The sequence below is a fragment of the Hyaena hyaena genome, unplaced genomic scaffold, assembly GCF_003009895.1.
Source record: "Hyaena hyaena isolate Hyena2069 unplaced genomic scaffold, ASM300989v1 scaffold_832, whole genome shotgun sequence".
Classification (NCBI taxonomy): domain Eukaryota; kingdom Metazoa; phylum Chordata; class Mammalia; order Carnivora; family Hyaenidae; genus Hyaena; species Hyaena hyaena.
In genome coordinates, this window is record NW_024081466.1 from 623,707 (window position 1) to 636,645 (window position 12,939).

The following is a 12,939-nucleotide window of genomic DNA, read 5'->3' on the forward strand; positions in this document are numbered from 1 at the left end:
CGTAAGACTCACCGTGACCTCTCACTCCACCTCCCGCGCTAGAACTCTTCTCCGGATTCGCCAACCGCCAACGTTGTCTTAGGCGCTGTTTGAGGTCGCGAGGCTCCGCACGTGAGCCCAGCCCAAGGGCGGGAGGAAGTTTTAGGTTCTGGGTGTTCATTATATAACTGTCCAAACCGGTGAGTGCTGAGCCGGACTGCCATCGTTCCTGGTTGGGAAGTCTGGCCGTCAGTCTTGCTGTTTAATGATTGTCTAATACAGTACTTGCCGTGCTTACCCCGTGAGGTTGTTGCGAGGGCAATATAAGGTCATGTCCCTAGGGAAGGGACTCAGTTCTATATGCCTTCCTCTTGTGTGGCCAACATTTTAGTTGTTCGTGTATAAGTGTGGGTTTCCCATAGTCCAGACAAACCAGACAATTTTGCTTTAATTTACCCATTTCAGGAACCAGTCAGTCATCAGGTCTTGACATTCTCTTCTCCTCCGTTTGTTCCCAGGCCATTATTTAATCTTTGTACCTCAATGTCCTGTAAACTGGATAGCAGTACTACCTACTGAATACAGTTTTGAGGAGTAAATGCGATAGTTGATTAAATATAATCAACAAATGTGGGGCAAGTGTTATAGAAAAAAAATCAAGGTAAGGAGGTGGACAGGGGTAAGATGGGGTGCTATTCTATATAGGGTGGTCAAATGGGGCTCTGAGGAGGTGATACTGAACAAAGGCCTAAAGTGAGGACATGAACTATGTGAGTATTGGGGGGGGGGGAAATAACTCCAGGTGGAATAGCAAGTGCAAAGGCCCCAAACATAATACTGCCTTGTTTTATGAAGAACAAGGGCTTTGGATCACAGCGAAAGAGTAAGGTAAGAAATGAGGTCAAGGGTAGTGAGGACTTTATCATAGTGCCTGGGAGGCAATGGTACTAACTTTGGATTTTATTCTAAGTGTGAAGGGAAGTGAAGCAAGTTTGAGGGCAGAATAGTGACTTGATCTACATTCACAGAAATATTCCAGCTGCTGTGTGTATATAGGACAATTTTGAGGGTGATATAAATAATGATATAGGGAATTTGTTATTTTTTATTATTTTTCTACTCTTGCTTTGTTCATTGCAATCATCCCTTACTAGATGCTTTGTGGAATGATTTTAAATCACCAGCTACAACATTTATCAAACATTTTTCTATACAAAACATAATGTACTTGTTGAGGTGGTTGTGTAGCTGCATCCAAACGATTCTGTATTAAATTATCTTCAAATACACAATCCCTGCTACTCTGACTTTAATATTTCCAGTAATGTCTTCCTTAAAACACATTTTTATCAAATTAAACCTCTGCTCACAAACCAGTTGTTACCAGTTGTCTAAAAAATAATACGCATTACACTGCCACATCCTACTAAGTTCTATTTCAAATTATTGGTATAGTTAACTGGAAAGTCTTTTAAACATATTTATCAGTACATGATGTGCTTAAGTACTTAATGTAAGGTCTTGTTTGTTTGTTTATTTTGAGAGCGAAAGAGCGCACGAGTGAGTACGCAAGTGGGGAAGAGGTGGAGAGAGAGGGGGGAGAGAGAGAAAATCCCAAGTAGTCTCCGCACCATCAGCACAGCCTGATGTGGGGCTTGAACTCACGAACTGTGAGATCATGATCTGAGCCAAAGTCAGAGGCTTAATTGGCTGAGACACCCAGGTGCTACAACACCTTACTTTTTTTTTAATTATATATATTTTAGAGAAAGAGAACTCAAGTTGGGGAGAGGGGCAGAAGGAGAGAGAGAGAATCATTAGCAGGCTCTATGCTCAGCACAGAGCCTAATGTGGGGCTCAATCCCATGACCCTGGGATCATGACCTGAGCCAAAATCAAGAGTTGGATGGTCAACTGACTGAGTCACTCAGATGCGCAAAGGTTTTCTTTTATTAAATTTGCCAAACATTTTCTCATTCAACATGTGAAAATGTGAAAATAGACATGTGAAAATAGACATGTGAAAATACCTACTGAATTGGGTCACTCAATTAAGTAGTTTATCAATTTAAAAAAACTTAAAAACATTTTTTTAATGTTTATTTTTAAGAGAGAAACAGAGAAAGAGAATGAGTTGGGGAGGGGAGAGAGAGAGACAGAATCTGAAGCAGGCTGCAAGCTCTGAGCTGTCAGTACAGAGCCCAACATGGGGCTCGAGCACATGAACCATGGGATCGTGACCTGAGCTGAAGTCAGACACTTAACCAAGTGAGCCATCCAAGTGTCCCCCAATTTAAAAAAAAACTTTTAAGGCAAATAAAAGAATCTTTGTGATAGATGACAGTGTATGGTACTCATCTGACTTGTCAGCAAAGGAAATAATGTCATAAGCTTAAAGGTGATAATAAACTATGTTCAGTTTCAGTAGATGACAGTGCTTCCATAAATTAAGGGTCAAAAGGTCTATCAACATAAAAAGATTGGTAATAAAACTCAGCAGAGATCTATAGGAAGCAATATCTTAGAGTCCAAACAAACTATGTTGTCAAAAATCTATTTGACACAATATCACATATTAAATATTCTTGCCAAAATAATTGAATCTGAATCTGGTGAAGCTTTCAAATAAGCCAGTTTATACAGGGGATAGAAGAACACGTTAAATGACACCATGGAGATACAATCTGCCTAATAATATGGGAAATTTTATAGGACAAATGCCCCAATTTCTTCAACAAATGTCAAATAAGGAGGAAGGGGACAGGAGACTGAGGTCGATTTTTTTTTCCTTTGAGTATAGTTGATACACAGTGTTACATTAGATAAGTTGGATAAGTTTATGCATTATGGTATATTCACCATAAGTGTAGCTACCACCCATGCTGATTAGATTTAAAAGATCTAAAGAGAAAAAAAATAAAAGATTTAAAAAGGCATTATTTGGATTAAAAAAGTTTTTTTAATGTTTATTTTTGAGAGTGACAGAGCATGAGCAGGAGAAGGGCAGAGAGAGAGGGAGACATAGAATCTGAAGCAGGCTCCAGGCTTTGAGCTGTCAGCACAAAGCCCGCTTCAGATCCTCTTTCCCCTTCTCTTTCTGCCCCTCCTCTTGTGCATTCTCTCTCTCTCTCTTTCTCTCTCAAATAAACATTAAGGGCACCTGGGTGGCTCAGTCAGTTAAGCGTCTGACTTTAGCTCAGGTCACAATCTCATGGTTTGTGAGTTCGAGCCCCGCGTCAGGCTCTGTGCTGACAGCTCAGAGCCTGGAGACTGCTTCAGATTCTGTGCCTTCCTTTCTCTGCCCCTCTCCCACTCACACTCTGTCTCTCAAAAATGAATAAATGTTAAAAATAAAAAATAAACATTAAAAATATTAAAAAATCAAATGGCGAAAAATCCATATGAACAAGATATCAAAATATTAAAGACAGGGTCAATATTTCTGATTTTTCTTTTTGCCCCAGACTCAATATGGCTCAGCAAAGCACTGTTAGTCATGGTGGTTGTTCTTTACAGGCCTTTGGTGATAGTAGCAGATAAAGTTATAGAGCTGAGCTCCATGATAGCAATGGGATGATGGTATCCCCAAATAGAGGCCGCCTGGTGATGCTTAACTATCAGAAGCAAGGTGGGCACAATTATGATTAGCACAAGGTTGGAATGGCTTCCTGGAAGATCCTGACCTGCAGAATGATATTTAGATGGTTGATACAGTAGGATTTCCGTAGAGGCAAATTGATGGACAGTGTACAGGGGTATTATTCAATCTATTACAACCAAGGGAAATCAAGGGTGGATGTTCAGGAGGTTGAAGGCAGTTATTCCAGTTAGAAGCTAGATCATGTAACACCACAGTATGTGTTAATGAAATCCCCTAGTACTTCTCCAAAGGTACCTATCATTTGTTCTTGTAACTATACATTGGGAAAAGTGGAATAACCAAATATTTTGAGGGCTGTGTCCACACAGTGTCCAAGTTGACATTGATACCCAAAGTGTTATAGTGGCCTCTGTTAGAATGGTGGTTTATAGGGGCGCCTGGATGGCTCAGTTGGTTAAACATTCAACTTTGGTTCAGGTCATGATCTCACAGTTCATGAGTTTGAACCTCACATCAGGCTCTGTGCTGACAGCTCAGAGCATGAATCCTGCTTCGGATTCTGTGTCTCCCTCTCAGCCCCTCTCCTGCTCATGCTGTGTGTGTGTGTGTGTGTGTGTGTGTCAAAAATAAATAAATAAATTAATTAATTAAAAACATTAATAAAATTTAATTTAAAAAATTAAAAAGAATGGTGGTTTATAGGGTCATAAATGTTGTCCTGGCCCAAGTCTGGCTCACAATGCCAAGTATTATTTCTCAACTTGCTAAATGTATAATTGTGATGAACATAATTAGCAGTTGGCTAAACTCTCATATAGGTTCCATAGCCTATGGGATAAGAACATAGCAGGCAAGGATACTGAATAGCTCCCCCAACACCCTGCCAAGATAGTAAATAAATAAATGCTAGTATATCCTAGGAAATGTGGCAGAGATTAGTACCTTAAAGACCTAAAGCATGCAAGGATGGTGGTCCACATTATATTTACATTAACATCAGGCCCTTACAAAGGCTATACGGATCCTGGAGTATGACAGTAAATTATCACTTTCAGCCAGGTAGTAGCCTCAATTGCGGTTGCTGTGCCAGATGTGGTATCTAGAAAAGATTAAGAGATTAACATGACCTCAAGTACATGGTAGGCAAGTATTGATCTGATCAAAGAGTTGTTTCCCATCCCCAACAATAAGGAGGATTTAAAACAGTGTGCATTTTCTTGGTGTGGACAACCGTATACATTTTAAGTTTTATCCCTGAATTATGTTAACTCCCCCCTAATAGAGTCAGTCATAATAAGTATCATAATGTAGTCTTAAGCAACATGGACATCTGGACATTCAGTGAAACATTGGTCCACTATGTTGATGGCATTGTGTTAATCCTGTTAATAAGACTAAATGTTCAGGAAATGGTCAATACTTGGAGGGGTTGGAAAGACATATAGGCTCCAGAAGGTGGAAGATAAACCCAAAGAAAAGAAAGGGTCTGTCCCATTGGTGATATCTTTAGGGCAGGGTTTCTCAACTGTGGCACAACTGACAACCTAGGCTAGAAAAGTTCTAGTTTGGGGGAGCTTCCTTTGCAACATAGGATGTTGAGCAGTATCCCTGACCTCTAGATACCAGTAATCTCTCCCTTTACGTTGCTGTAGGTGTTATAGTCCAATTCAGGGAGATAGATATACACAGAAACAATGATAATACAAAGTAATTACTTAGATATATCTGTGGTATTTTAGGAGCATGGCACAGAAATATCAAAGCATACAATCTATATCTCCTAGGGTGAGGTTTCTGGCTGCGGTGATACTAGGCAAGTCTTACAGGATGAGAATTTAGCGAAGTGACAGAGAGTAGAGGAAATGTGGGGGTATAGGAAGGAGGATCCTCTAGGAAGAGAATAGACTTGTGAGAACCAAAAATGTCTCTAGACATTGCCAAAGTATCCCTGGAAGACAAAATTACCCCTAGCTGAGAACCACTGTTTTGGGGACATAGTGGCCTGGGGCATACCTGGACATTCCTTCCAAAGTATCGAACAACTATTGCATCTTGTACCTCCTACTACTAAGAAGGAAGCACTATGCTTAGTAGGTCTCTTTGGGTTCTGGGTGGCATCAAAAACTGAGCTTTGTATGGTAGCTATTGTTATTTATGCTATTGCCAATTTGTTGACTCTGGTACCTGCTGATTATACAACACCTATCATTGACCCAAGGACCCTAGTCTGCCCAACATTCCTTACCCTCCTTCAGAAATCCTATTTCTCTGGTCCTCATATACCACCTTCCTCTCCCTCCTACCAATTTCCTAGTTTAGCTAGTGACAACAGTCAGCCTATGGTGAATCATTAATGACAATGTTTTCTACTCTTAATGTACATCTATCACTGAGAATACAGTAGCAAAAACTATGTGGCTGCTCTCTCTGTATTAGCTAACAGAGGGGGAGTAAAGCAGGAAAGTTTGGAAGATACTTTGATTCAACATTTATTCATTCATTCATTCATTCATTCAACAATGAATTACTGTCAGGCACCTGTGATACCAACTCATCTCATGCCATTCTTCTCCCCCTTCCCCTTACTTCACTCTGGACACACACTTATTCCCACCTTGGCACAACATTTGCTCTTTCTATGTCTGGAATACTCTTCTCCCCAATCCTCATTCCCTTATTTCATTTAATATCTGTTCAAATGTCATCCTCTCAGAGATCTTGCCTTTTCTGTTCATCCTATTCATCCTTAAAAAAGTTTTTTTTTTGTTAGTAAGCAATCTCTATGCCCAACGTGGGGCTCAAACTCATGACCCTGAGGTTAAGAGTAGCATGCTCCACTGACTGAGCCAGCTAGGTGCTCCCATCCTATGCTTCCATCCTGCCCACTCCCCCCCTTATTGTGCTTTTTCTTCATATTGTTTGACAGTACCTGAAATTACACAAACACACACACACACACACACAGAGGTTTATTTTTTTTTAATTTTTAAATGTTTGTTTATTTTTGAGAGAAAGAGAGAGAGAGAGACAGAGCATGAGTAGGGGAGGGGCAGACAGAGAGGGAGACAGAATCTGAAGCAGGCTCCAGGCCCTGAGCTGTCAGCACAGAGCCTGATATGGGGCTCGAACTCACAAACCATGGGACTGTGACCCGAGCTGGAGTTGGAGGCTTACCCAACTCAGCCACCCAGGCGTACCCCCCCCCACACACACAGTTTTTAATCTCTTCCTCGAAGAATGTAAGCTCCATGAGGACTGCGTCTTTTCCAACATTGTATTCCCAGCATCTAAAATAATGTCTGGTAATTCTCCTACTGGGTATTTACCCAAAGAGTGTGAAAACACTAATTCTAAAAGATATATGCACTCCTGTGTTCTTGCAGCATTATTTACGATAGCCAAGATATGGAAGCAACCCAAGTGTCTATCCCTTATTAGGAGATGAATGGATAAAGAAGATGTGGTTGTATATATACAATGGAATATTACTGAGTCATAAAAAGAATGAAAGATTGCCATTTGCAACAACATGGATAGATGTTGAGAGTATAATGCTAAGTGAAATAAATCAGAGAAAGACAAATACCATGTGAGTCCATTCGTATGTGTAATTTAAGAAACAAAGAAAAAAAAAAACAAAAAAAACCCACAAAAAACAACACCCCAGACTCTTAAATATAGAGAACAAACTGGTGGTTACCAGAGGGAAGGTGAGTAGGTGATGGATGAAATAGGTGAAGGGGATTAAGAGTACACTTATTATGATAAGCACTGAGTAATGGATAGATTGTTAAATCACTGTATTGTGCACCGAAGACTAATAAAACACTGTATATTATACTGAAATTAAAAAAAGAACAAGTGATAACTACATACAAGTTATAGAAGACTGTAACTGGGATGATTCTATTTACATAAAAGTTAAAAAAAGTAAAATTAAACAATATACTTGATGATTACATACATATATAGTAAAACTATAAAGAGGGAATAATTAACACAAAATTCGAAACAGTGGATATTTCAAATACAACTGGTGGAGTGATAATTGAGGCAATGCACACTGAAGTCAAAACACTGATAATATTCTTGAGTAGTAGCAGCTGTGTGGGAATTTGTACACAGTCTTTGTGGATACAGTGTGCTTCATAATTAAAAATAAAATAAAATAATGTCTGGTATAGACTAGGTCCTCATTAAATATTTATTGATAGGTCCTCAATAAATATTTTTTGAACAAATGAATGGTGAAATTTACCTCTGGCATTTATATTGAGGTTTTAACTGGAGAAACACCAGTAGGAGATACATATTAAGAGATTTACTGCAGGGAACTGGGTTTATGCAGTTGTGGACACCGGCTAAGCAAGTCCAAAATCTGAGGAGCAGACCATCAGTAAGGGCAGGCTGGAACATTCCAGCAGAGGCTGAAGTTGCTAACCACAGGTAGAATTTCTTCTGCATCAGGGAAACCTAGATTCTGCTGTTAAGGCCTTTCAACTGATTGAATTAGATCTACCCGGCTTATCTAGGACAGTCTCAAAGTCAATTATTGTGAACTTTCAGCATATCTATAAAAGCCTTCATAGCAACACCTAGATTGGTATTTGTTTGAATAAGTAAGGACTGTAGGTTAGCCAAATTCACACATTAGAAGACATCACAGCGTTCCAGGTGCCTAATGCTTCTGTGCCACAATCCCTTAGCTGTTTGGGACACCTACTCAGACTTGATTTATATGTACTCTAACTAGATATTTTGCTAATATGAATCAGAGAGATCTCCCAGTTGACCTTTAACTAGAAAAAGAAGCTAGTTAATGAATTCACACTAAGATGTTAGAATTCACACTACTCTTCTATTCTAGCTAGGCCTGGTATACTTGGAAGGTAGAGAAATCCACCCAAGTTAGCTCAAGAAAATCAGTATTATTTAAAGAATGGGCCTTAATAAGGTTGGAGCTGGAGATAGTCTGGATTTAGGGTAGCTATGGGAACTTGAGCAGCAGGAGTTTATGACCCCTCAGTCTTAGTCATTCAAGTGACATTTTCCTTTGATTCTTTCTGTTCAATAGCAACCAGCAAGTTCCTATCATACTTCCAGTTCAGATTTCCAAGAGAAGGAATCTTGGCTTAGCCAGTAACTTCTATTTCTATGGGTAGAATTTCTTGTATTCTAGGCCAGGTTCTAGGTAACTGGCCAGGTGCCTATCTCTTCCAGGAGAGCAACCCAATGCTGTTTCCCTGAGCCGAGAGTTTGGTCAGTTAAGTTGAAGCTAGAAGGGAAAGTCAGGCATGACAGGCACGTTGATGGACATATTTAGAACATCATCTCAAGGTTATCTTTTTTTAACTGAGTAATGTATTAAAATTTCAGAAATAAGACTCTGTAGTTTTGGGATTTTAGGCATAACTGAAAGGGAGTTTTTGGATTTTTGGCCTCGAGTAGGTAGAATCTAATATTCCTTTGATATAGGAGAATTCTAAGAATCGCTGCACATCAAGATTGTGGGCCTGTTTATCCATGACAGTCCTTCTTTTACTTAAAAAAAAAATGGGCTGGATAAATTGTCAGTGGTTTTCCTATAGCATAGAACTTCACGGCCTTTATAGTTTTATCCTCAAAGGTAAGTTGAGCAAGTTACAGCTAGCATTCAACATTCTGCAAGATTGTTATATCTTGTTTTTTGTCCAGAAAAATTGTTTGCTTGCTACTTTGCAATATTTTTTTGAGACTCAGAAAAGCCAGCCTTCAAGTGCTCCTGATAAGAAAAGGAATGACGGCACCTGGCTGGCTCCATAAGTAGAGCATACAACTTGTGATCTCAGGGTCCTAAGTTCAGCCCCCACATTGGGTGTGAGCTTACTTGAAAAGAAGAGGGATAGGAGCACCTGGGTGGCTCAGTTGGTTGCATGTCTGACTTTGGCTCAGGTCATGATCTCACAGTTTGTGGGTTTGAGCCCCATGTTCGGCTTTGTGCTGACAGCGAGGAGCCTGCTTTGGATTCTGTCTCCCTCTTCCTCATGCCCCTACCCCACATGTATGTGCATGTGTGCTCTCTCTCTCAAAAATAAACAGTAAAAAAAAATTTTTTTTAAATACTTAACAAAGGGAAAAAAGGAATGGATTTTCCTATTCATTGGATGTCATCACTGTCAGTTTAGATTATAAAACCTAGATCACCTTTTCTAACTTTTGAAACAAAAAAGAAACCTCACCAGAAAAGGGCAGGAAATGTATTTTAACTGATCTGAGTATTATTTATTAATATTGAAAATGGAAAGTAAAAAGTGCTTATTAAAAAACCCTTGTTACTTATTGTCTGAATGTCCAAGTCATTGTTTTATTAAAGACTAATTAGTCTTTAGAAGAAGACTAAAAGAAGGGAATCTCCCTTGATACTTCAGCAAATTTTCTCATATCTTACTATCCCATATATGCCTTTGCCCTACAAAAGTATCCGAATACCAAGGAACTTAGAGAAATACACGTATAACACAAAGTGGCCAGCAGGTGCAGCTGCTATCTTGGAAAGACAAAGGACGTGTGATACCTACTTTGCAGATGCTTTTCACTTATTTAATACGTTTCTTGTGTGTGTTCATAAAAATAATATGTGCTTTTGGCAGAATGTCTGGAAAAATACTAAAAATTATTTTTTAAATTCATAATTTCATCATTCATAAACATCCACTATTAACACTATAGTAAATTTCCTTTGTATATATTTTTACAGGACAGTAATTGCCTTGTATATACAAATTCATCTTTCTTTTTTTTAAAAGAAAGTAGAGTCACGAAATGCAATATTTTTGTAATTCTTTTTGTCAATGTGGATGGAGTTTTTTAGATTATTGATTATTGATGGATAATACCACCCTTCTGTAATTCCTTATTTCCCATTATTTTTTCCTTTCATTATTTAAACATTTTTAAAATTTTTAAAAATCTATTTTTGAGGGGCACCTGGGTGGCTTAGTCGGTTAAGCGTCCGACTTTCGCTTAGGTCATGATCTCGCAGTTTGTGGGTTCGAGCCCCGCGTCGGGCTGTGTGCTGACTGCCAGCTCAGAGCCTGGAGCCTGTTTCAACCTGTGACTCCCTCTCTCTCTGACCCTCCCCTGCTCACGCTGTCTCTCTTTCTCTCCTAAAAATAAATAAAACATTAAAAAAAATTAAAAATAAAATAAAATTCTATTTTTGAGAGAGACGGAGCATGAGTTGGGGAGAGGCAGAGAGAGAGGCTACAGATTCTGAAGCAGGCTCCAGGCTCTGAGCTGTCAGCACAGAGCCCAATGCAGGGCTCGAACTCCTGAAAAGAGAAATCATGACCTAAGCTGAAGTGGGACGCTTAACTGAGTCACCCAGGCACTCCTCCTTTAATTATTTTAAAACATGCTATTTCGTACATATAAAAGTATACATAATCTATGTTTAGGTTATAAACAATGTAAGGAATATCTGTGGGCCCTCTTCCAATTCAACAACTAGAGTTTATCGATAATTTAATAACCTACATGTTTTCTCTCATCCTTTCTCCCCCAATTATAACCTAAATTAAAACAATTAAATTAAGAGTTGAAAATTTCATCTCATTAAATTGATTTTTTTTCACTGATTTGTTACTAAGGTTCTACTAAGTATGTGTTGTGAGTCCATCACACAGCCAGGTAAACTTTTCTTTGTGAAGACTCTAACCTTAATCCTTACCTGTTTTCCTAGGCTGCTTCCTGTACCAACTTCCCTTCTCAGTTATGTTCTTTTTGAATTCTAAAGTCCAAGGCCAGTGTTGACACTTCAAAGTTATACTAGTGTAATGATGCATAGAAAAAGACAGCCATAAAATTAACAACTCAGGGAACAACAGATGTTGGCGAGGACACGGAGAAAGAGGAACTCTTTTGCAATGCTGGTGGGAATGCAAACTGGTGCAGCCACTCTGGAAGACAGTATGGAGGTTCCCCAAAAAATTAAAAATAGAATGATTGGCCCTATGACCCAGTAATTGTACTACTAGGTATATTTATTTATCCAAAGGATACAGGAGTGCTGGTTTGAAGGGGCACATGCACCCCAATGTTTATAGGAGCACTATCGACAATAGCCAAAGTATGGGAAGAGTCCAAATATCCATCGACTGATGGATGGATAAAGAAGATGTGGGGTACATACACACACACACACACACAATGAAATAGTACTCAGCAATCAAAAAGAATGAAATCTTACCATTTCAACATCATAGATAGAACTAGAGTGTATTATGCTAAGGGAAATAAGTCAGAGAAAGACAAATATTTCATTCATATGTGAAATTTAAGATATAACACCAAGGAACATAAAGGAAGGGAATGAAAATATAAAAACAGAGGTTGACAAACCATAAGAGACTCTTAAATACAGAGAACAAACAGGATTGCTGCAGGGTGTTGGGTGGGGGATGGGCAAAAGGGGTGAGGAGCATTAAGGAGGACACTTGCTGGGATGAGCACTAGGTATTATATGTGATGAATCACTAAATTCTGTTCCTTTATTATTACACTATATGTTAACTAACTTGGATTTAAATTAAATGAATAAACAATGACCCTTCACACAGTGTAATAAGCCAATATAATACCAACAATAAAACCTTTATGAACTGTCAAAAAAAAAAGCCATATTCTGATCTTCTAAAAATTCCTGATTTAAGAATAACATCTACCATTGAGAGGCATTCAGTGTTAATGCTGATGATCAGTGGTTTTCTAAAAACCCATGAAGTTAAAAGGGTTTAAAAGGGTGGCAAAGTTCCTGCCGTGTAATATAACAACTGTGTGACCTTGCACGTTTTATATATATCCCCGCCCTAGTTTTTCTCTCATTTCATAAATGGGATTAGTAATACTAGGTTGTTTGTAAGGTACAACAGTGCTTGGAAATATAATGTAAATGAAACTTCTACCCAAATGGTAATTTTTTTTTAAAGAAAAATCTTGAATTTCAGAGCGTAGGATGTGACTGTTATAGAACTGTTTCTATAACTAACCACTGCAACGGCTGAGACAGATGCTAAGGAAAGCTTTTGTCTTGCACCAACACACCTTCTGGTTGGTGTGGAGAAAAGAAATTGGAGGTCTGAGGTTTCTTTCAGGAATGAAACCGTAAGTGTTTCTTAACGGTAACTATAAACTGTTCTCGCGCAATCCACCTTTCTCCAGGGAAAAGTTACTCCCTTAAAAGCATTATGGCCCACCAGGCTATTTTCTCGGTTACCACGAAAACATCCACCGGTCCAACACTAGCTCCTCCCCCACCCCCACAATGCATCTCTCTGTTCCTGCTAGGTGGCTGCTCTGTCACGTGTCACCCAACAGAGCGC

The 12,939-nt window shown here is 39.0% G+C and overlaps 1 long non-coding RNA gene across 1 annotated transcript; it reads left to right on the top strand.

Moving 5' to 3' along the window:
* The first annotated feature begins 17 nt into the window (after positions 1-17).
* On the top strand, positions 18-6,993 carry LOC120222072. Its single transcript, XR_005525956.1, has 3 exons — positions 18-179; positions 498-640; positions 6,964-6,993. It is a non-coding gene; the product is annotated as an uncharacterized LOC120222072 (long non-coding RNA).
* Positions 6,994-12,939: the final 5,946 nt, after the last annotated feature.